The following is a 23,217-nucleotide window of genomic DNA, read 5'->3' as shown; positions in this document are numbered from 1 at the left end:
TACCGTGTTGCTCTATCAGCCTCAGCCCGCTAGTGGCGTTCACATGAATATCCAGCAGCCCCTATCAAAAGCAGAGCTTGCTGCATTTAGAGCTGCATGTTGAAAGCTGCTGCACAGGAGCTGATTTCTATGCTTGGCCTATTATTCCAGTCTTCCAAGCTGGGATAATTTAAATGAGATATTTCCAGAAAGTTAGGAGTGAAACTCTCAGTTTGCTGGAGCGTGTGGCTGAATCTCTACTACCGTGAGGAAGCTGCTTTAGGATCACGCTCACGTGCTAACCAGGAACGAAGGAGCCTCTATCTGTGAGTGTGATGGCGGATCAGGGACTTGGCACTGAGCAAATGATTTCTGCATCCTGGTGGGTATGGAAGTTTTCCCTTTCCCCAAGGAAAAAGGAGGCAGCTGAAGTGGTAGAAGCACCCCGTGTCCCTCACGCCCTGGGGACTCCTGTGCAATCCCTGAGGAAGGGGTGTGCTTGGGACTCAAGATCTGCCTAAGGGCCTTGGAGAGGTTGCTTTGAGGCTCTGTGCCTCTAGCTTCCAACCTGCAGAACAGAGCAGTGATGCTCTGTTCTTGGACCACCCAAAAGGCTTGCATGCGATAAGGTAATCCTACGCACAGAGCCCCGATCTCTAGGGCCAGAAGGTGTTGCTCTAACTCCAGTAAGGGAGAGGGGGACCAGTACACAGTCTAGGTGCTCATGCTGGCAGTGGAAGGACCTTTCCAGTGTTGCCTGTCCCTTGGCATCCCTCCCTTCAGGCGAGGCTACAGGGGGTCATACAGCAGGACCAGAGCTGAGCCCCACTTGTGTGATCCGGACTTGCTGCAGTAACAGCCCAGCAGTGACCACAGCGTGGTCCTGGAGGAGAAAGGCTGAGCTGAGCCAAATCTGGTTTGTATTCCCTGCACATCCAAGACCCCCCATTCATAGAAGGGCAAAGGGCTTCTTCCCAGCCTGAGTAATGCCAGCGTTAGGGACTCTGCCCTTTGAATGGCTGGGTGCACCCACAAACCTACAGGGAAGAGGGAGTGCAGTGGGCTAAGGGGGTCTGACTCTTCTGGAAGGGTGTTACAGCGTGGGAGGGGAGCGGGCTGGAATTTATTCTGAGCTCAGCAGAGAATTAAATCCTTACCCTCCAGGATGAGGATTTATGGTTATGGCTCTCAAAACCCACAGCGTGTGTCAGGTGAGTGGGTGGGAGCCAGTCCCAGGTGCTGTGCCTCATCAAGGGGAGCTGGTAGAGAGGAGAGGGTCCTTATATGTGTCTCAGGGGCAAGGGCTCCTGCAAGACCATTGTCCCTTCTGGAGGGGGGGATACGCAGTTTGGACATCCTTTCAACTGCGAACCATCTCCGCTGGGATCCCTGGGCCTATTATAGACTGATTAAATATTAAAACAATTCATTTTGTACTTAAACTGTTCCGAAGGCTCCTGCTGACGATGACTTTGAAGTCTGCGGCGAAGGGGTTTGCTCTCGTTTTCTCCTCCCCTGCCATCCCCTCCATCCCCACCTTTCCCCAGGCAGGAAGGGGAGGGCGAGCCCTGGCCAGGTCTGGCTCTCCCAGTGCCAGGGGCTGGGGTCTTGCTTGATATGGTGGAGGGTGTTTTGCTCTGTGTGTGGGAGCTTGCTGGTGCTCAGTGCTGCTGGAGCAGGAGGAAAGCTGTGGTTGCTGGCAGCAGGGACCAGGAGAGCCCTTGGAGGGAGCAAGCTGTGTGCTCTGGGTGGGGATGCTAAGAGGAAAAGGGACAGTGGAGGGGCTGGCGTGGCAGCAGAGCTGCACTCCTCCTCCTCCTCCATGGGGACAGCAGGTCCCCGCCTGGTCCTGCTGGTGTCCTGAGAGCCCCCAGGAGCTGAGGGGCACATGCAGAGGCAGCTTGGTTTCGTGGCAGGAGGTCCACGTTGGCTGTCCTGTACGTTGCTCTCTCCTGGCAGCTGGAGGCTGGTGCACGGAGGCGAAACCACCCCACGCGTCGTTTGGTATCTTCGGGACCTGAGCCTGTAGCATCCGAGATTTGGGTGCAAGGCCTCCTTTGGTCTTGGTGACCCTGAGCCACATGGCATCCTGCCCCCCGGGTTTGTGGGGTGCTGTGGGTGGTAGCTCACACGCTGCGCGGCGTAATGCCCGCCTGCGAAGTGCACGGCAAGGGAGGGGTAGATGCAGCCTGGGAAGGCAGCATAGTTGTGAGTCTCTTCCACCAGGTACTCCTCAACCAAAATACCTGGCTCTGCACCAAAGGAACTGGGGATGGAGACATGCGAGAGGCACCCAGCCATCAGGGGTGTCCGTGGCAGTCCCTTCAAGGGATGGACTTGACCGATTTGGGTGAACTCGGGGATTGTCCAGCTCTGCATTGAGCTTTGTCTGGAGTCAGCCTGGCTGCGGCCATTTCTCCTCCCTGTCCACAGTGTCTCAAAAGGTCTCTGTGCAGGCTCTGTCACCCTGGACATCACCTGGAAGGAGGAAGAGGAGCTGGATCCAAGCGCAGGTCCTGGCATCTCGGACAACCCCATACCCCATGCCTCAGCATCTCCTGCTGCAGCAGCAAGAAGGGGAAGACAACTTCTGGGAGACGAGGGCTTGCTCATGGTCTGCTGGGGACAAGGTCCAGGGTGGGACCCCGCACCCCTGGAAGGGTGCTTGAGCACCTGGAGAGCTCAGGGGTTAAATTTCCAGCTGCACCCTGCATATTTGTCTGCCTGGTATCAGCTCAGGAGCCAGGATGCAGAAGCGCAGGAGGACCTGAACCTCCTTGGTCTGCTGCAGATGAAGGAAAAGGTGAGTGGCAAATATTTCGTCTCCCCAGCTGGATCCGGCTTCCTTCCCCCTTTCCTCCCCCTTCTCTAGCCCCATCTTTTACATCTGTTGTATGTGAAATCCAGCAAACTCTCAGCAGAGCTCATTACTCACGGCCCATTGCTCTGAAGAGGGCCGAAAGGTCCTGCACGTAATGATTTGGAGGTGATTTGTATTTAAGACGCTTGGCTTTCAGATGCTGGGGGGGGGGCGGAGGGAGGGGAAATTAAATAATTGAAAGCTAGTGGGGAAGGGGAGTGCCCTGGATAGAGGGAGAGGACAAGAGTTTCTCATGATCCAGAAGTGTTTTGGCTCACCTGCATCGGTTGCACAGATGCAGACTTAAACCCCAAGACTCAAGAAAAATATTCCTTGTGTCCATGCAGGATCAGAGCATGCCCCAGGGATGGGGCCAGGGGTGGGCTGAGATGGATGTACCAAGAAGCTTTTCCAGGGATGGCTGGTGCTCAGCACATCTGTCCAACGAGGGCAAAAGCCCTGGCCCAAATAGGACAGGGATCCTCTGGCCCTGATATCTTTGTGGGACGTGATTGCCTTAGCCACACCAGACTGCCCTTCCCTCCCCTCCTTTGTCTGCCTTTTCTTCTTGCTGCCTCCCCCAGCTCTCTCCTTCTGGTATGCTTTAAGCAATAAAGCCAATTTTCCAGCCCTGGTCCAAATTTTCAGGCAATCTTGCTGGCAGCACCTGCCGGCTGGAAAACTTCCCCCGCCACAGCTATCAACAAGGCAAAGGGGTGAGCAAGGCTGGAGACCGCAGTGCTGTCCACAAGCCTGTGCAGGACAGACTTGGTGGCCTAGGACCATGCAAAGAGCGTGGCTTGCTGATGAAAACTTGCAGTAAGGGCCTCACAGAATGTTTCTCAAGATCTCAAAGCAAAAAGAGACCTCATGGGGGCAATCTTTGTTTGGTGGGTGGGGAAACTGAGGCACAAAGGGTAGAAATGAATTGCCTGGAAAAAGGGCAGGTGGTCTGAATGTTACTTGTCTGAAAGCTCAGCAAACTGGGATGCAGAGCTTAGGTTTGGTGTAAACCAATGCTGTTCTGCTTTCAGACACCAAAGCTCCTTTCAGCCTATTTCTTTCTCTCATGGTTTGTTTTTTTTTGTTGTTGTTTTTGGGGGTTGGGTTTTTTTTTGATCAAATTGCCCCCAAAAATCTACCAGTCTGCTCTGGTTCTACCTAGAAATAAGTGCAACTGAACACTGCAGGTTTGTGGCAGAAAACAAGCCTCCTGCTGATTGCTCATGCTCCTCTTTCGCTAGCTGGGTGCCAGACCCCAGGTGTCCCCAGCGATGCTGGGTGGTGTTAGCAGGGTTTGGCACCAGCCTTTGGCTTCTGGAAACCAGTTTATGTGTGCAGAGTCCCTTCTGCACTTGAACTTGAAGCTTCATTTCCAAAGCCTGTTTTTAACCTTGACCCAAACTTGTGCCTTGCTGCAAATACATGGGGGGAACCTGCTCCCCAGCCTGGGAAACCCTCAGATACCGATATCCTTCCCAACGCCCTAACGAGCTCCCAGCAATCCTCCGGTCCCTGGAGGTGTGCAGATGGCCCATTAGACAGTGCATTAGGGCTGGGCAGGCGACTTTTATTCAGACTGGTCAGCCTAAGATCTAAGAATCAGGTCAGATTAGGCTGCCTGATCCGAAGCTAACGAGTTGGGTGACGGCTGGGGGAATGAAAGTCAAAAATCAATAGCCTGGGAAGATCTGATGTTTTTCCATGTGCTGTTCCTATATTTACCGACTCTGTGGAGAGAGCGGGGAAGTTTTAGGAGCGTCCCCTAAAGTCTGGTGTTTAACCCTTGTGTATTCTCTCCCCAGTCCGGTTTTCTCTCCCAAGGTGCGGGTGCGATTCACGCAGCATGTGTCCTCCCAGAGCATCAGATTTTCTCCCAAAAAGGCATGCTGTGGAGGCATGCGCCTGGCTCTCATGTAAATAGGTAAGTCTAAGAAAATTAGCTTTTCTCAATCTAGTGCCAGCTCAAGCAGGAACCAAGCTCCCGTTGTCCCCAAATTTCCTTCTAGCTTAAAGTGACTGGGAGGGCAAAGGGCTGGGGAAGGTGATAACTCCCTAATGTTGAAGGCACTGCTATTCAGGCCCAGCACCTGAATACCTTTCCTTCAAGGCTCTTGGGGGGGGGGGGGGGGGGGGGGGGGGGAACCATTTTCTATTGATTTTTGGGGCGAGGACAAACAGCACTTTTGTTCTCCCTACCCCACTCCGCTCTAAAGCGCGTCTGCAGCTGGTGCCCTCTGCTCTGCCGGGGACTCGCAGCCGTCCCTGCCCAAAGCGGCTCGGCGGGAGGTGTCCGTCCGTCCCTCCCTCCCTCCTTCACCATGCCTAGCAGTCGGAGCAGATGGCTGGGACTGGGGGTAGCTACCCACCCCTGCAAGCGTGAGGAGAGCAGGGCTTTCTCTTCAGAAGCTGTGATTAAAAGCACTCTAGTGATGCTCCGCAGGCTGCAGGAGGGCTCTTGCTCCCAGCGATCTGTCGAGCTCAGTTGGGGAGTTATATGGTGAGAGGTAGGTGTAGCATCTTCTACCACTGTGAGCCCTGCCCTGGGGCTCCCAGCGAGGATTGCACCCTGGCCATGTGTATAGGATGCTCGAGCCTTCTCCCAGGGACTGGCAGGTTGGGAGGTGGTACCTCTGCTTTGGAGAGAGGTGGGAAACGGGGTCCCGGCCCCAGGCTCTACCGTGGCAGCATGAGGGGGTCGTACAGCTCAAGGCTGACCATCAGTAGCCCTGCAGCTGCCCCACTGAGAAGGTGCTGGAGAAGAGGAAAGGCATCAGAGGAAAGCTCTGGATGCTGCCTTGCAGGCTGGAGACAGCACTGGCGAGACTGGGGACATGCCCATCGCTAGTGCAGGCTCAGAGTTTACTTAAAACGACTCTGTCCCATGTCTCCAGGAGCCTCCTCATCTCATCTCAAAGCCTCACCTGCACAGGACAGGAGCTATTCCCTGGTCCAGAAGCACAGGCCAGCCCCCATCTGCTCAGCGAAGCTCTCCTTGCTTGTCCCCAGGCAGAGTAAGTCGCCTGTCCCCTCTCCTGCTACGTCCCTGCTGTGCGCATCCCCACGTACATCTCCCCGTGCCTGCTACAGGTCGCAGTTACGTAGAGAAGAGTAAAAGAAAAGCGTGTATTTAGAGGTAATCCTTCTGATGTTTTCCTAGCTTCCAGCAACAGACAGTTTAGGGTGTCCCGTGCCAGCAGGTTTGCTTGGGACATTACAGGTCTCTGCCCCAAACACGTGTGTCCCCTCTCTACTCGTGACTTCTTCACATCCCATGACAGAGTTCCCCAGCCAGCATGCTTGTGGTGTGGGAAAGCACTGCCTTTGGTTTAATTAAATCTGCTGCCAGCCGAATCACCCCCTTACATCCCCATATCGGCTTCTCTGGGCTGTGTTGGCTGGTAAGGCTGGATCTTGTACTTGGGATTCAGGGTTTAAATCAGCCACAGAGTTGGAGAAAAAACACGCACGCACACCTGGAACGTGAGGTGGATGGCCTTTCATATTTTTTCCTGATAACACTTATTGCCCTAAACTTCTTAGAAAATTTATTAGGTTATACGTAAAAAAAAAAAAAAAAAGAGACAGAATAAAGACATAGAGGATGTACAAAGCATTGCATCAGTAGAAATATTTTCCTGGGAAACAAAATCAATGGTTAACAGTATATTGCAGAGCTACACAAGAACAGCTGGAATGAGCCCTAAATATTTATTATTAATACCAAAACTGTTTATTTTTTACATATTAAATAGGTCATATATCTCATCTAATAAAACCTCTGTGTATGGTGCTGGCTCTGCTGGGCTGGGGAAAGATTTTGCTTTTGAGGTCTGAACAGAGGGTGGGAACACAGGAGTCCCTGCTTGGGCTGGGCAAACTGCGTTACTCAAAAATCATAGCCTTTGGTGAGGTTTGCAGGAGGGCTGAAAGAGTCTCCTTCATGTATAATTGTGTGGCCTCTTCTGGCATCTCCCAGGATGTGGTCTAGAAATATGACCAAGAGGTGTGCTCGGAGAAGGGGATGCAGGTTCCAGTTTCAGCCCACCCAGGGATTCCCTGTGTCAAGATGGATAAACCACTTAACCTAGACTGGGCTTCAGTCTAGAAATGGGATTGCACCAACCAGCTCTTGGGGATCCCAGAAGTGACTGGGAGGCACATGGTGACAGCAAATGCTCTTTCTCCCTTCAGAGACATCATTAAGCAAATATCTACAAAGCTTCCTGAGCTTCAGAGGCTGAAATCTTGAAGTTAGCTGGATGCTTAAGTGCATCAGGACCTAATTGCTGCCAAGTCCAGGTGTCAGGGGGAAACAAGTGTTGAACAAAGCCCCCTGCATTTTAAAATCCCCATCTAATGGCATTAACTCCACATTAATCTACTTAGGCCTTCCAGGAGCTAAGAAAAGCTGAGTATCCTCATTGAATTTTCTTCCAAATGCAGTGAAGCCCCTATTCCTAACGTCACAACAAGGTGAAGCACAATACCAGGCTCCAGAGCTGCCTCTCTTCCCATCCCTACTAGCCAGCTGGGTGGTGTAGAGCAACCCCCATCCACCCCTCATGCCTCAGTTCCCCTGCTGCCAAATGAGAGGGAGTCCCCCTGGGGTGTCCTTTTGCTTTGAGGACTTGAGGTGTGCTGCAGGAATCAAACATAATGTTGCATTAGCAGTCTCTTGCAAGTCAAGGATTAGACGTGCAAGATTGCAGAGAGGGGGAGTGTGAGAGATGTGAACAACATATGGGGGTTTGAACAAGTCTTGTAGGGTGGTGATGAGCAGTCGCATTTAATTTGATGAATTCAGCCAGGCAGTGGGCTTTCTGAAAGCAAGCTATTTCCAGTAGATCCGATATTTTTGTATTCTTCAGGGTGGTGAGCAGCAGCTGCTGAGCAGGTCTGCCTCTGCTGCAGCTCTGTGAGCTCCCAAGCTCAGGCTTGCTGTGGTGGGAGCGTTGGTGCCTTTTGTTACGAACAGGTTGGTTGCAACCACGAGAGGTGGCAAATGAAATCAACAGATGCTGGAGTGGCCAAGACCCAAGGGATCCTTCTGAGAACTGATGCTGGTCCATTTAGGCTCCCCGCTGCTATAGTAACACCACTGCTCACCTACTCAAAGGTGATCGGTCCCCCGATCCCATCTACTGACCCCTCTTCCTCCTGTGGGAACCATGGTGTCTCCATCCCTCCCTGTGAATGTCCCACTGCAAATGGCCTTTGCTTTTTCTCCTTTCCCCTTCTGCTTGACCCCAACCTCAGTGCAAGAGCCAGTCCCGGGCTCCTCTTGGCTATCAGGGGCTGCAACTCCCATAGGATGGGCTTGAGGACCGTTGTCCTGGTGAAGACGTGGTGGATTCTCGCTTGTTTCCAGTTTGTACACAACGTCAGACTGCACACGAGTTAGCACGCTTACTGGCCTGGTTTGGACTCGTGTGCTGGTGCTGTCCAAGATGAGATCCAAGCAGCACCTGGGGTGGCCCAGGGCAGGTTCAACCATTCTCTTCAGCAAAGACCAAGAGTGAACGTGGATGCAACCACAAACGTGGGACCAAGCCCTTCCTGGATGTGTTCGGGAGCATAGATATGTTCTGAAAGTCTAAGTATCTGATTTTTCAGGACTAGGTATTTTATCGTTTGAGTGCTTGCACTGAAACTCATGTACTTTCCCGAAGGTTATCAAACTGTTCCCGCAGGTACGTACGTACCTACATAAAGCAAAAAGCACTTCTCCCACCCGACCGTGGTCGCTGTGTACACACTAGTCTCTGGCTCCTTGGCTTTGGCAAACGCGTGTGCAAATTCATCTTTGCATTTGGCAGCTCCAGCGCTGGGGCCAGGCTTCTTTCCGTGTGCCGCGTAAATACTATTTGCGGTGTATTTACATTGAACATGGTGCCCCACTGTACATTAACATTTAAAACAAAATAGTCAGCCCCATCATGAGCATTGCTCTGAGGGATGGCAGCACATTGCAAACATCATGTAAGTAATTTGTTCAACATTGGTGATAATAAGCTACACAGAGCAATAAGAACATAAACACAGGCAGGGCTTTGTGTGAGTGTGTGTGTATTTTTTTTTCTCCCTTTTTTCTTCTTTTTCTTTTTCTTTTTTTTTTTTTTTTCTAAAGGAACCTCTGAGGGGAAAAAAAAAAAAGACATGAATGATTCATAGATGCAAGGGGGGAAAAAGATGGAGAGAGAGAGAGGGAGGGAGAGAAAGAGAGAGAGATTAAGAGAGAGGAGCTTCAAAGTGACTGGAGCCGATTTGAAGTCCTGAGCGTTCCTGTGCTGGGTAGGCCAGCAATTCACCAGAGAGGCCCCGTCAAGCTCCCTCCACCCCGGCCTCATCCCTGCTGCCGCCTCCTCCTCCTCCTCTCTGGCAAACACAGCCTCCAAATCACAAGTTCAAAGTTCACCATCATCTAATGATGTGAAGGCCTCCCAGACCCTCTGTGAGTGGCATCTGTTTATAGGCATGGCCCTTCCCTGGTGGTTTAGCCTGGCTTAAAATAAAAAAAATAAAATTAAAAAAAAAAAATAGAGGAGGAAGAAGAGTGGAATGAAATGCAGGGCTCCTTTTTTTTTAAAAAAAAAAAAAAGTATAAAAAATCTACCGGTGGTGAAGTGCCTTTGATTCTGAATATTAAAAAAGCCCATTAGATTTAAATGTAATGCGAATATTAACGTTACCGCTTTGATTTGTATTCACTGGCTACCACGGATATACTTTGGGAGTGGGAAAGAAAAAAACCAGCTCGTGCCTAGACAGAAGCTGTCGCCCTCGGTAGGGAGCGACGAGCCCCGGTGCCCAGGCGGCCGAGGGAGCAGGCAGGGGCGCGGGAGACAGAGGGACCGATTTTGCCCCTCTCTGTCTCGTGCTCCCAGCTGTCGGAGGGATGGGGACTTTCGAAGGAGTCTTTACGATGGGAAAACGGTTAAAACTCAATACCCTTTTGTGGGGAAATTCAGGCATTTCAAAACTTGGTTTTGCTGTACTTGGAAAGGGGAATTCCTTGTCATGGAATACAAGTCTTGAAACAATTTGTTTGGTTTTAATTTTGTCTAAAGCACCATTAAAATTTTGCTCCTTCAGTTTAGTGTTCTAATTGAATTGAATGCATGTGCTGTCGTGACAAATCTGCAGGAGAAATGAGTGGTGTCTAGAACAAGTCCTGTAAGACCTGTGATTGCTTATGTGTCACAAAATAAATGACACAATAATGAATGGCTAATACTCTAATTAGCATTACATGCTCACTTTATTTTATTAATCAAAGGCAGTAACATTCACTGGACTAATGAAACAGTTTGATGTTTTAATACTTCTGAAAGAGAGAAGGAGATAAGGGCTCAGTACTAATTAGGGTAGCAACTGATTTTAGAAAAAACGTCTGAAATTGTTGCCTGGCTAAAATAAGGATATCAAACACTGCAAATGTTCCAATTTGCAAAATGAAAAGAACAGAAAATAAAATCAGAATCTTTAAAGTAATGTTAAAAATAGAAGAAATAATATAATTGACCATCCTATCATATCATAAGATGTCATGATATGTCATTAGTACTAATGAGTAATGAGTGTGCAGTGGTCCAACACAAACATAAAGAAATTATATTGAACAAATAACGCTGTCACAAGTATTAGACCAAAGTTAGTATTTAATTTCCAAGTGGACTTTCAGAGATTTCTAAATTATTTTTAGGAAGTTAAATATTCTAAACCCAGTGGAAATCAAAATCAAATGATTTTGCAAAAATGTTTTGGTTTTGACTTGGGTTTTTTAGAAAGAAAACCTCAGCGCTGAGGTTTTCTAGGAGCCCAGATTGCAGCAGAGAGCTGAATAGATATCAGAACCTCTAATGAATAGCTGCAGCGTAGGCAATGATGAGCTATTTAGAGACATCCATCGAAGCAAGAAGTGCTGCCCAAACACAGGGAGGAGGTGACACAAAGCAAGGAAAGGTTTGTGCAGGAGTTTGTCTTAAGGCTGGGCTAAGGAAAGGAGAGTTTGACTAAGACGGGAGCTAAGGGGGAAGTCCTCTCTTCTGAGCATGTGTCAGGGAACCCTCCAGTCATCGCTCAGACCTGGGTTGCTCCATGGCCTCTTTTCCTTCCAAGCATCCTCCCCTTCTTCCTCCTCGCTCAAGTTACCATCTATAAGGGAAAATGTAAAGTAAGAGCTTGATGTCTATTATAGCAGGTGACATGGTGATCACTCCTTGACACAAGGTCTGTCAAACCTTCCAAAGCCTACCTATGACCAAGAGCCTGGCTCCCCACTCTGTCCCAGACTGACCGAGGTTTGGAGCAATAACTGTGGGTTCCTTAACCTCTGACAATACTTTGGCTTGAACCAAATGCTCTTTGCCTGTGCTGAACGAGCTGGGACCTGAATGTTGGTGAGTTATTGCTCTGGGCACCTCCACGATGCTTTCAACAACACCAAGGAGTGAGGGATTTACAGCGATCTGGGACTCCGTGGTTGTACAGCAACATAGGTCCTCCATGCAGATGTCCCTATACTTTTCTTGTCTATGCCAGGAGGAAGGGATGGGGACAAATCCTGCCTCAGCAGAAAGATCACGAGCCCTGACCTGCGCTGTGAAAGACCGTAGATGGATGAAGCTGCAGTGGTAACAGGAGGACAGTGCACAGTTCAGCCTCTCCTTGTCCGGTAACACGGAGCAGATGCCGTATCAGGCAGTGGTAACGCGGACTGAGGGAGAGGATGGAGTTATCGTGCCTCTAACCTTTCACAGTCTCAGTGAGCAGGAACAGCTCTTAGACCCATCTCAGGAACGGCAGGTTCACCTAATTCTGGCGGCAGATGTAGGACAGAGGAAACCCTGGAGATGACAATATTTGTCCCTTGCTGGGGAGCTGTGGAAGGTGCTAGTCATCAAGTCTCAAAAAAAATGAAGAAAATCAGGGTTAGAGTGGGCTCAAAGCAGTTGAGCTCAACATAGTTTTAAGGCAGCAGCTGACACTGACTTGAACAGGTCCAGGTTTCCATTCACAGTTCTTCAATCAATCTCAGTGTACGGAGGGGCAAAGTAAGGAATAATATAGCATCAGCACCAGGTCTGGACACTCTAAGGGACATGAACTGTGATGCCATGGTCAATCTGTTGTCCCATGACCTGGATTCTCTTGTTCACTTCTTGGCATGTCGGACCTGGACAGCCACTTTTTCTTTGCCTGCCTGGCTGTGAACTTCAGCCAGGCTTGCTGTGGAATGCTCAGACACTCACAACAGTAGCTCGGTTCAGGCAGGTTGTGAGTTATCCTAACATCAAAATATCCCACAACAATAGTCAAGAGGGAGGACTTGGGGGCCGAAGTCTGACCATCTGCAGAAGGTAGTGACCTTTGGTGTTGTGCCTGAATCTCTACACTGACTATGTAGCAGATCAGGACAGCTGATGGTCTGAAACTTTCCTTGTCCTCATAAACTGAAAAGTTCAAGGGGGTGGACCCTTCTCCTGTTGTATTGGAAGTCCCTTAAAAATGTCATCTCCATGTGACAAATAATGAATAAGAACTGATGTAAAACTGATTGTATCTCCCCTTCTTGCAACCAAAGTTTGAGCTGAAGTTGCAGCCCTTTAGCAAAGGCTAGTGAAGCCCTTGAAGTGGTTGAATTCAATGATGCTCGGCCAGCTGGTGCTAGCAGAGAGCCTAGGCGGGTATGTTGCCACTGCAGACTGTAATGTGATTTCCCCCAGAGGAAAATTCCCGTTGCAATGCACAGACACACAAGGAAGCACAATTAACTTCACTGGAGGAGCCTTAAGCCCGCTTTCATTGAGTGTTGTGTAATTAAAACCTCAGTCTTGTTAATACATTAGTGAGATGTTTGCATATAATTCATCAAATGTTTATGAAAATGCGTAACGAATAATCCTGACAAACAAGTTGCTTAATTGAGATAAGGGATGGGAAGCCTTGTGAATTTTTAATAAAAAGGGGGAAAGAAAGCATGCTACGTTAATCAGATGAAGTTATCTCATTCAATATTTTCAAGTGACTTCTCTAGTGCACATTTTATTTAATATATTACACAAAAGGAATATCCTGATCCCCCAATGAGATTTGCATAGAAATCCCTCTCTTGCACCAAGCGTACCATTGGCTTGAGGCATTCCCTCTGCTATTGATCAAAAATCTTATTTTTTTGTTCTTGACAGATCCCTGCCTGGGATTTGCACTTTCTGTAGCTGGAAGAGGAACAACTAATGCTGGCTGATGCCTGCGTGTCTTCCTCCAAGTGAGTAGTTAACTCTGTCATATAGCATCAGCAATGATGTCATACATGTAACACAGGGCTAACTTAGCTTTGTTTCCAGCTGATCTTAGACCACATAGAAGCAATGGCAGGCAGAGAGCCTTTCACTTACCTCAGATATAATAATTGTCTGCTCTTTTTTGCCTCTTTTCACCCAGGCTAGATCTTGGGGTGGTTTATATCACCTCTCATGAGATATCTGAAAATCAGATGTCTAAGTCCAAGCTAGACATCCCAGGCCACCAGAGAGAAATGAGACTGACATAACCTGTCTTAGATGCCTAGCTCTTTACTGGCACAGGTAACGAGCTGCAAGTAATTTTTTTCTCTCTATTCATTATAAAGGGTGACAAGGAAGGAGAAGGGACCAGCTCAGACTTCAATGCTTCACATTGAGATGTTTGAGTGATGACAGAGGTATCCCACCATGGCCATCTCTTCTTCGAGCAAGAGGCTGTGAGTCCACACCTGCTGCAGATTTCCCTATCAGCATAAGAAATCTCCACCAGAGAGCCAGGTGCTGGCATGTGCCATGGGGAGAGGTAGTCTGAACCCAGATTAGCCTGTTTTGTTTCCCCCACCTCCTCATAATCACATTGGGATCATATGAACATTTAAACCTGAATTAGTGGGAGGAGGTAATTGTTCAAATGTGCAATGTTGAAAGGTCAACCTGAACTTTCTAATCACTGATTTGGTTCAAGTTTTAAAAGTAATGTAATGATAGGCAGGAAAAAGAGTAAGGCTTGGGAATGGAGAAGTGAGAAAGAGTGCAACAGCAGGAAAGAATGGATGGAAGAGTTTGGAGCAGGGAGAGGCAGGGATTTGCAGCTGGTGCCAATAAGAGGCACCTATGTCTGGGGAGAATAGAGGGGTAAACTCGCACGCTGAGCCATCAAGTCTGGATTAGAGCACCAGCACATTGTCTTGCTGTGGTTTCCCTGGCAGACCCTTGTACGTCCTGCATGGTCCTTCTCTAGTCCCAGTCCTGCCGCTGCCCTGGCTGGCCGCAGCCACCCAATGCACTGCACTCCATGTGGGCTCTTCTCCATCGGTGGCTAGAAGCAGGCGGGAGGAAGCTGCAATTAGGAGCTTGAGGTGAAAATTACTCAGGCCCAACAAAGCTCACCCTAGCACGTTTGATTGCACTCCCAAAGTCCTCACACAGAGCAAGCCAGTGATGAAGAAACATAGAGTACGTGGTTTAAAAAGCTCCCAGCCCAGAGTCAGCATTTCTGCCCTGACCTGCCTCATGTATTATTTAGCACGGGACTTGTTGATGCGCACTTATATTTTTCTCCCAGTGGAGTTGATGATCTTCCTCCCCCGAACGGCCTCGCTGCTCTCTCCCTGCACAGCCAACGTGATCGGTGGGCTGAGGACAGAGCAGGGCTGGGCTGGTGCTCACTACTGGGGAGATACAGATGTGGGGTTAGAGGATGGACGTCATGGCCATGGCTGGCACTGGCAGTGGTAGGGGAAGGAGCGGGGGGCAGGGATGGGAGAGGGGTCTATGGGAGAAAGAAAAGTGGGAGAAGTGCAGTTGGAAGTGAGTGGTGTTAATGAAATATTCAGCAGTGGTGGGCCTAGACGCATTGCCGAAATTGCAGAAGCAGAGATGATTAATATTTAACAGGGTAAGCTGCCACTTGGCTGCTTTCTGCACATAGATTCCACCCCCACATACACACACCCCCTCTTCGTCCTTCTTCCCACCCTCCTCTGACTCCCCCAAACTCCTGCCTCCACCGTGCTTCACTGGCTCAAGCCAATGGCTCCCACCGCTGTGGTGTGGTTGAGGGAGGTTCCCAGGCCCCTCCATGAGGTCTGCCCAAGGGAGGACGGGTCCAAGAGTTGCCTGGTGGGAAAAGTGCCAGGAGGCGGGGGAAGGTAGTCGAGAGAAAGCACATCATTTATTTTTCATGGGGATGGGAGAGCAGGTTGTCCTATTTAGTCACATTAGATGCTCTGTTAACACAACAGGAAGAAAAAAAAAAAAGAAAAAGAAAGGATGAATAAATGCTTGTAGCCAAAGAAGGCTGTTCTCTGGTTCTCTGGGAAAATAGGGACTGGTCTTTCAGGGGGTTAAGTGTTTTGCCTCCAACCGAGTCTCCCTTGGGGTGTCCCATGTAGTTGATGGACAGCTAAGAATTCAGGGAGTGCACAAGGCTTTTCATCAGCTGGTTTGGTGCAGGTGGAATGGCCCGAGGTATGGGCTGATATTTGGGACATTCCCACCCACCCCTCCATCTGGTGTGGAGATAAGTGAGTCCCAGCAGACTGGAGAAGCTCCCTATAAACATCTCCATAGCAGCTCCCTCCTTGTCTTCTTGCAAACCCTCCCCAAACCCTTCTGTGCTTGGATACCTTCTCAGGAGCTGTGACAGTGGCTGTGCTGTTACTGTGCTCACCGAGCTGAGTGTGGTCTCCATGGGTTGAGCTTTTTTCAGATCAGTTTTTTTCCATCTTCTGCTTTTTGTTATGCATTTAGGTAGATGCTCTTTGATCTAGGAGTCATCTGAGCACTCAGGATTTGCAATGCTCTTGGTACAGGTAGGTCTTAGCCCATTTGTGCAAATTCAAGGTGGTAAACCAACACAAACAGATAACAAGAAGATGGGAAGTCCAGTTACCCATTGGAATCACTAATACAAAAATGACCTAGAGCAGACGAATGTCTGAAGGTACACTGGGGACTTGGAAAGATGAGCCAAGCCTGACTTCAGCCTTCTGTATATGTTCAGCTGAGATTTCTGAGAGCAGGTTTCTGTCCCAACCACGTGGGTTTCAAAGAAGCACACAGTGAGTAAATACGAGTCTATCATGGGACCAATATGTGGACTCCATACAAGTTACTACTAATTTGAGAGCAAGGTGTGTTGTGCGAAAGCTGGTCTAATCCAGCTCTGTCCATGAAATCAGGGAGAGAGGGGTCCCGCTACTAAGGAAACCTGAAGGTTTCAGTGCACTTTTAAAAGCTGATGAAAACTAAACAAGGGTGTGAGGAAAATCTCTTTTCTTTCCCCCCACATCTTGCTCTATATTTCAAATGCTGGGAAACTCATCTCCATTGAAAAACCAGCTTGAAACATTCTGCTTGGCTTTAGTTCCTGGGCCAGTTTTCAGGTGTTTAAGCCAATTAATCAAGCATCATCATCTAGCCCATTGCCTTCACTCTCTCAGAGGAGCATCATCCTGGAGGACCTCTGCTGGCTTCAGTGAAATGACTGGCTTTTTCCAGTCTGCATCTCAGCATATGACCCAAAGAAGAGCATGAAGGACCCTGGAGATCCTGCTAGAGACTATGAAAAATGGGAGCACCTTCCAAGGGTGGTTCATGTCTTAGAGAGACAGAATCAGCTTCCGCCCAGAAAGGAAACCTCAGGTAATGTGGCTCCTCAGTTAAGTGTATAATTTAAAGCAGGAGGAGTCAGGACTGTTGAGGAAATAGGATGTGATGGCCATTTGCTGGCAGAATCTGGACCTGCCATTTCTCCTTAGGGCTCCACACAGTTTGGCTAGATGGGTGCCTTGTGCAGATGGGTGCCTATTTTGAAAGCTGGATGTCCCTCACGCCGTGTTTGCTGCCCAGAGCTCATCCTACACTGGCCACACATCCACAGCAGATGCACAGTCCCAGGGAAAAGTCCCAAAAAAGCAAGGAGTCATGTGCTGGGCTGTGAAATGTGCCACGCATGCAATGCAAGTCAGCTACGTGCCTCTGCCAGATTCTTGTCATATACAAGCAGGGTGTCAGGGGCAGAAAACCCATCCCGCTCATCCCTTCTGCAGCTGCTGCCATGTCATGACAAGGGTTAATCGGGACAGATGTAGGATGTGAAAACTGGATGCGGGCAAAAGCTGGACCGTCTGTGGCAGGAGGAGGAACCCTTGTCGAAAGTCCCAGAACTAGCGAGAACAGACGACTTGATTTCTATTGTGTAAGTGGGGATTTGTCCGTGATGGTATAGTAACAACTAGAATTAGAAAGGAATAAAGAGTGAATTCTTCCTTCATCCCAAGTGTGTTCCCTCCAGGGCAAAGGTCAAGTGCATTGTGTGGCATGTTTGGATTCAGAATAAAATAAGTGACAAGGGCGAAAACCTGGGGCATGCACAGGGACTGAATAAAGAGGAGTGTGGGCTAGACACCAGAAACCACTCTCTCACCCTAGGGGTCATTAACATGTGCAATAGGTGACCTCATGACATGGTACAGGGGCAATAGAGACACTAATGTGAGTCATTTAAATGCTGGTTTGAGTATATTCAGCTATTGATAAAAGCATATTTCTGAGCATAGCTATCGGTAAAGTGACCACCTCCTCTGGTAAAATGGAGACAGGCCTCCTGGCTTGTATAGCTTGCTGGAATTTACTCTCATCTAGGTTCTCTATTTCTTCATGGAAAAAGGGGGCTTTGTTGGTGTCTCTCTTCAGATTGTCCCCCCATCCCATATGGATTCCATAGGCAGAGTACACTCATCGCTTCCTGCAGCAAATGCTCTTGTGAAGGAAAGGGGTTCAGCATAAAGCATGAAATGCTGGTGGAGGTGGAATTTTCCACAGCTTTTGTAGAGGGAAAACTTAGTAACTCAATAACATTCTGGCAAATGATGCTGTTTCTGATGGAAACATCAGAAAGTTCGTCCTTCGTTGTGAAGCTGGATCAAGCCTAAACCATATCCAGCTAAAAGTCTGTCTTGCCTGTTCTTCAGCATCTCCCACAGATGACCTTGCCTACCATCTGTGCCCAGTTTAGTTCAGTGCTGGCTGATTTGCCCTTTACTTGATGTCCAGCTTCATGATGCCAACATAAGACGCTGCACTGCACAGACTTCGCCTTCCTTGGCTAAGGAGGGAGTGAGATAGCTTCTAGCATAATGGAAACATTTGTGGAGGAGGTGTAGGGAGATGCAGTTTAAGCCAAGAGAGTTTCAGGGTTCCCTACAGACAGAGTAAGTCCAGGGAGCTCTGTAGTGGTGCAAGTCATTATTGCATCTCCACTGTTCAGCATCTTCAACTGTGTGCAAATAGGGTCTCAGGTGCCAGCCTGTGGCCTTCTCAAATAAATTGGCTGAACCTCACTTTGAAATTAATTCTCCGCCAGGACATGACCTTCACATTGCCTGTTTCAGCTGGAACAAGGCGAGGGACTCAATCCCACACCCTGAAGAAGGTCCCTCTGCCAGAGAAATGTGCACACACCCCGACTGAGTTGAAGGCTAGCCACAAAAATTTGCACTTTGTAAATATGCTTTTGAGTAATTTTTATCTTTGCAAACATTCTTGCAAGAAGCATGCTTTCTCACTAAGGACTACAGTCTGAGCCTAGCCCTTGAGACACCTGAAAAATCCGCCCGGCAGGGGCTCTGAATGCCCCAAATGCTTTCCTTCCAGTTAATTAGATATTAGAGACTCCAGTCACGCAATACAAATCCATTGGAGAGCAGTCTTCATTTATCTGGTGGCTCAGAGGACCACTTGCTCACTTTGAAGACGTCATCACCTTCTCTTTAGTGTCCTTCCTGGGTGAAGCCCTTGTCCTGCATGTAGCTGGAGTACTAAAGTGAGCCTTGTCCTGTGCTTGCAAAGGAGAAAGTGCCTGAAAAGAGAACATTTTGTTGTGATGGTGGGTACAAAAGCAAATGTTTTCTGTCCTATCCTGAGTCTTACAGCTTAGGGCAAATTTTTACTACCATAAAACATAGTGAAGGAACTCCTCTAGTATCCCACTGTGGCTTCAGGCTTGACTCTAAAGGGTTACTTAGACTACTGACTGATTTCATTTATTTATTTATTAGTCACGAGCTTCTTTGAGGTCCTATCATCTCTTTCTCAACTAAACTTCAGATAACCTTTCTTAGAGCTCAGGCTCTTTGGGGCTGGCCAATAGTAAAGATAGGTTTGAGCTGCAGGCTCATGTCTGAAGTTGAATCTGGGTTTGGGATTTTGGTTCAGAGCTATTCCATGCTGTGATACAACTATTCTCAGAAAATTTGAGATGTTCTTTGGAGAGATACATTCAAAGCGGTGGAAGTCTTACGGGAGTAAATGATGGAAGATAGCTTCACCCATCTGCTTCAAAGCCACATAAATACTAGATGTCAAGACTGCTGAGTCTGGATCTAAACAGTACCACAACTCCTAAACTAAACCATGACCTCATCCAAATTCAGCATCCTTCCTTTTGATTGCATCCTTAGTTTTTTCTCTCAGGTTTCCTGTCTACAGTACCATTGATTCCCTTTGAGACTGTTCAGTAATGAACACCTCAGCGTGGGAACGAAGACAAAATTCTGCTCAGCAGGTTCTTCTCTCTGACAGGGATGAAATGCAGCCCTAAAAGGATGGGGTGTGTCTTGATATTTGCCCTTGTATCAAGATTTTATCATGGCAGATTGAAGAAGGCTTCTTGGAGACCTTGATAGAGAGAAACCACAGGCAAAGGCTAACAAGAATTGCCATATTAACTCCCCTGGCCGCGGCAAAGGTGCTGCTGGGTGAAATGTTTGGAAACAATTGATGTGCTCTTATACCAACGTGACCTTTGAGAGTGCCAGGCCTGTAACTCAAGCATTGATAATGGATTACCAAAATCAACCAGCTGCAAGGGAACCACTTCTCCCTGCTTAGGTAATTCTCCTCCCTGAGAAGAAGAGCTATTGATTTTGATAGTGATTCCTTCCTCCCCAGTGGAAGGGCTACACCCCACCATCGCCGCCTGCGACAGTGAGCTCTCTCCTGATCTGCGCACGCCGTACACATCAGCCACGTTACTCTGCTCCAGCATAGAGACAGCGCTCCAGTACAACTGAGACTGCCACTGAAAGCTGTGTGCACTTGTATTTCCTCACCAGAAGATTCAGTCAGCTTTGCAATTCAGCGCTGGTTTCTCATGAGGCTGCAAGTAACGTCTCTGAGCACCGTGAACCTGGCTAGACCCACGTTGACTTTGCAGTATCTACAGCATAAGGGGTTCGGATGAGTATCAGCTTTGATCTACCATGTGCATGCAAGCTGATTTGTGCAAACACCCTCACACATACACATCTTTGCTTCACTATCTTAATCTGTTCTACTCTCCTGAGTCTATGGTTGTGTTTTACCACGTGTTCTTGCACTTTCTGGTGCTGAGATGGGGCTCTGGGCACATCCATCTTTATGTCCTGCTTGAGCTGCAGTCCCTGGTGGGGCTGGAGGGAGGGAGAGGAGCATGCTTTGAGCTTGTTCGTGCTAAGGAAGTCTTATATTCATGGACTGAGCTGAAAATTTGCGTCCAGTTGGTTTTGGGCGAGCCTGAAACAGGAATACAAGTTTGTGGCACCTATAAATAGAACACTTACTTTTAATCTGTTTTCCAAAGCAAAAAAGATGTTTGCAATCACACAGTTTTGTGTGTGCATCTACCACCTGTCTTTCCACCCAGTGACGCTTGAACTCATTGGCCAGCCTTAACCACATTTAGCTGTGGTTGATAAATGCGGTCTAAAAAGATACGAAGAAATAAAGCAGTCAGATGTAACACCAAATCCTACTAACAGCATGAGAGAGGGCAAGCCTGCAGCACGTGTTCAACCTTAATGAGACACTGGAGAATGCACCTGGGAGAAGAAAGCCGCTCGGAAAGCCCTGGGTGTGGGGCATCTTCTAGCCTGAGTTCACACCGCTCCAGACATCAGAGAATCCAACTACAAGAGGCAAACCCACGGGGAACTGGGCTTCATTAGTTCCTCTGCTTGCGGAGTAACTTGTTTTCTTGGAGCACGTTTCATCTCTTTGCAGGCACGAGCCGTGGAAACAAAGGGCCGGATTCATGACAGGATTTAGGGTGCTGCGACAAAATGGTGGGAGCAAGGGTCCTCTTTTACCTGACAGCCCTTCTGGAAACGGGCAGGGACGGGATCTGAGGCACGGCTGTGTGGATGGGTGCTGAGCCCTCAGGCTAGGCGAGGGAGGTGTCCCTCGGGCTGGTTGGGAAGGGGCGTCTTGTGAATCTAGCCCAAGAAATATAAACTCTCTTTTTTTTTTAACAGAAATGCTGAAATGTGACATTTGGATAGCTTGAGTCTTGTTCATGGGAAGAAATGAGATTAAATGAATAGCCAAAATAAGTCCATGGTGCAAATGAGAAGGAACTCCTGGAATTTGCTAGTTTCGGGCATAAAAATTCTTTCTGGAAAATACAAAGAAACAAAAAAACCAAACCCCAAAACCCAGCCTCTTACCTGCTACAATAACCTGCAGTCTGCTTGCCTCCTGGTCTTCTTGTCCTCCATGAACGCGTCTTCAGACCAAAAATCAGCTCTATTGAAGTTCATTAAGAAGCTTCATAATGAAGTTACTGCAAACGTACCATAAAGCAGAAAAACTGCAGCCCTAAATTCTAGGCTCTGCAAGAACCTGCCCCTACCTGACCCCAGTACCTCTACTGAAGTGCCCAGTAAGAACTCACCCAAACAGCCATGAGCTACTGGCTCACCACAAGTCTGGCTGCTTACTGTTTAACAGCATGCTGATTTTCAGAAAGCTATCTAATATCTGAAATCCTTGCTCAGAGTCAGGTGGTAAGATGGGAAATCCAATTATTTTATACCGGTCAGCAAGTGAGCATTGCTGAGCATATGGGTTAGTCAATAATTGGCTTTAATTAAGTAAAAGTTGTTTCATTAATATCGTTTTAAATGGATACTCTACAAAATCTGCCTGAGGGAATCTGAGGGTTAGGAAAGCCTTACAGTATGTATTATTGCAATATAACTGAGTAGGGGCTGAGATACCAGCAGGATGAGCACAGGAGAAAAAAAAAGCAGCAGAACACAGCCTCATTAGCTGCTCGGGACTTGAAGGAAGAAGAGTATTAGCTTAACCCAAACCCAAGTAAGTCAAAAAAGATTTTTTGAAGGCAAAAGCACGGTCTGTGGAAATCTTATGGCTAAAAGCAGTTCCCACTGATTGTGTCTATTATCCTTTTGTGGGTCCTGCAGGTGCTGGAAATGTGACTGAACCATGCCATTTGCTCCGGGCTCTGGATCCCGAATGCCTTGTCCCAGCCATGAGTTCCATCTCGGTCCATGGTCCGAGTGAGGCATTTCTGGGGTGCACCCTGTAGCCCCCCGGGAATAACTTGTGTTCTGGAGGAGTGAAGCTGTGCATCCCGTGCTGCGCAGAGCTCTGAGGGCAGCTCTTCTGCCCCGACTGGCATAGAGCGACCTCAGCTTTCCGCCTGAGACATGGTAGGTTTGGGCTCTGCTCCTGGGCAAAGACATAATTTTTTTGAGACCTCAGGACTTGATCTGCTAAAATTGAGTGGCTTTTCTGAGTCTGTAAGTTGTGAAAGGAATTTGAAATACCCGGCTGGTCTGCATTTTCCTCCTTGTAATATGGCTAGTCCTATATTGAGCCAGTCCCTGACAGGAACCCCTATGGCGATTTGGCTTGGGGAATAATAAAAACCCCATCCAACCTCTTTTTGTTTTTATTACCCCAAATATTTCTGTCCTAAAACTATGAGCAATAAAACTCTTCTTTTTGCCAAGACACAGATGTAGTTTCCTGGTTTTCTCTAGGCTGGGGCATGGCTATCACACTGGATAGCTGCACTACACCCAAGCCCAGTTGCCATGCTTTGGAGAGCATTGAGCTGGGAAATGCCTTTTCCTCTAGATCAAGTCAGGAGTTTAGATCTTGTCAAATACCTACAGACTGAAGTGTGCTCCTGGGTGCCATCAGACCACGTATCTACCATGCACGTTGGGCTTTCATCAATAGCATTTTTGCTCTCCACAAGATGCAGAATGGACCTGTGGGTTTCTCCAGCTGAAAAGCCAAGCACCAGAGGGAGGGACACCGTCCCTGAGCTCTGTCCCATAACCCTGTGCATGCACGGGGACGTGCCGAGGACTCGTTTGTGTATTTCTGTAAGCAACATCTTTTGGTTTCAGGCTCTATTTCTTTTCAGATCCAAGTGGTAAAGGCTGCATAATCTTCAGACCGCTGCTTTTGTTTTAAAGTGTGTTGGCACCCCCTTCTTCAGTATCGGCTGCGACAGTCCAGGAGTGGAAGGCTTCTGATTAACACATTGTGCACGTA

The 23,217-nt window shown here is 48.3% G+C and overlaps 1 long non-coding RNA gene across 1 annotated transcript; it reads left to right on the top strand.

Moving 5' to 3' along the window:
* The first annotated feature begins 5,850 nt into the window (after positions 1 to 5,850).
* LOC128153824 (uncharacterized) lies at positions 5,851 to 22,665 on the top strand. Its single transcript, XR_008239112.1, has 5 exons — positions 5,851 to 5,975; positions 13,030 to 13,109; positions 13,473 to 13,583; positions 16,311 to 16,512; positions 22,113 to 22,665. It is a non-coding gene; the product is annotated as an uncharacterized LOC128153824 (long non-coding RNA).
* Positions 22,666 to 23,217: the final 552 nt, after the last annotated feature.

Source organism: Harpia harpyja, chromosome 18 (assembly GCF_026419915.1).
Source record: "Harpia harpyja isolate bHarHar1 chromosome 18, bHarHar1 primary haplotype, whole genome shotgun sequence".
In the NCBI taxonomy this organism is placed as follows: domain Eukaryota; kingdom Metazoa; phylum Chordata; class Aves; order Accipitriformes; family Accipitridae; genus Harpia; species Harpia harpyja.
Note: the sequence above shows the minus strand (reverse complement) of the source record. Positions and strands in the feature narration are given on the sequence as shown.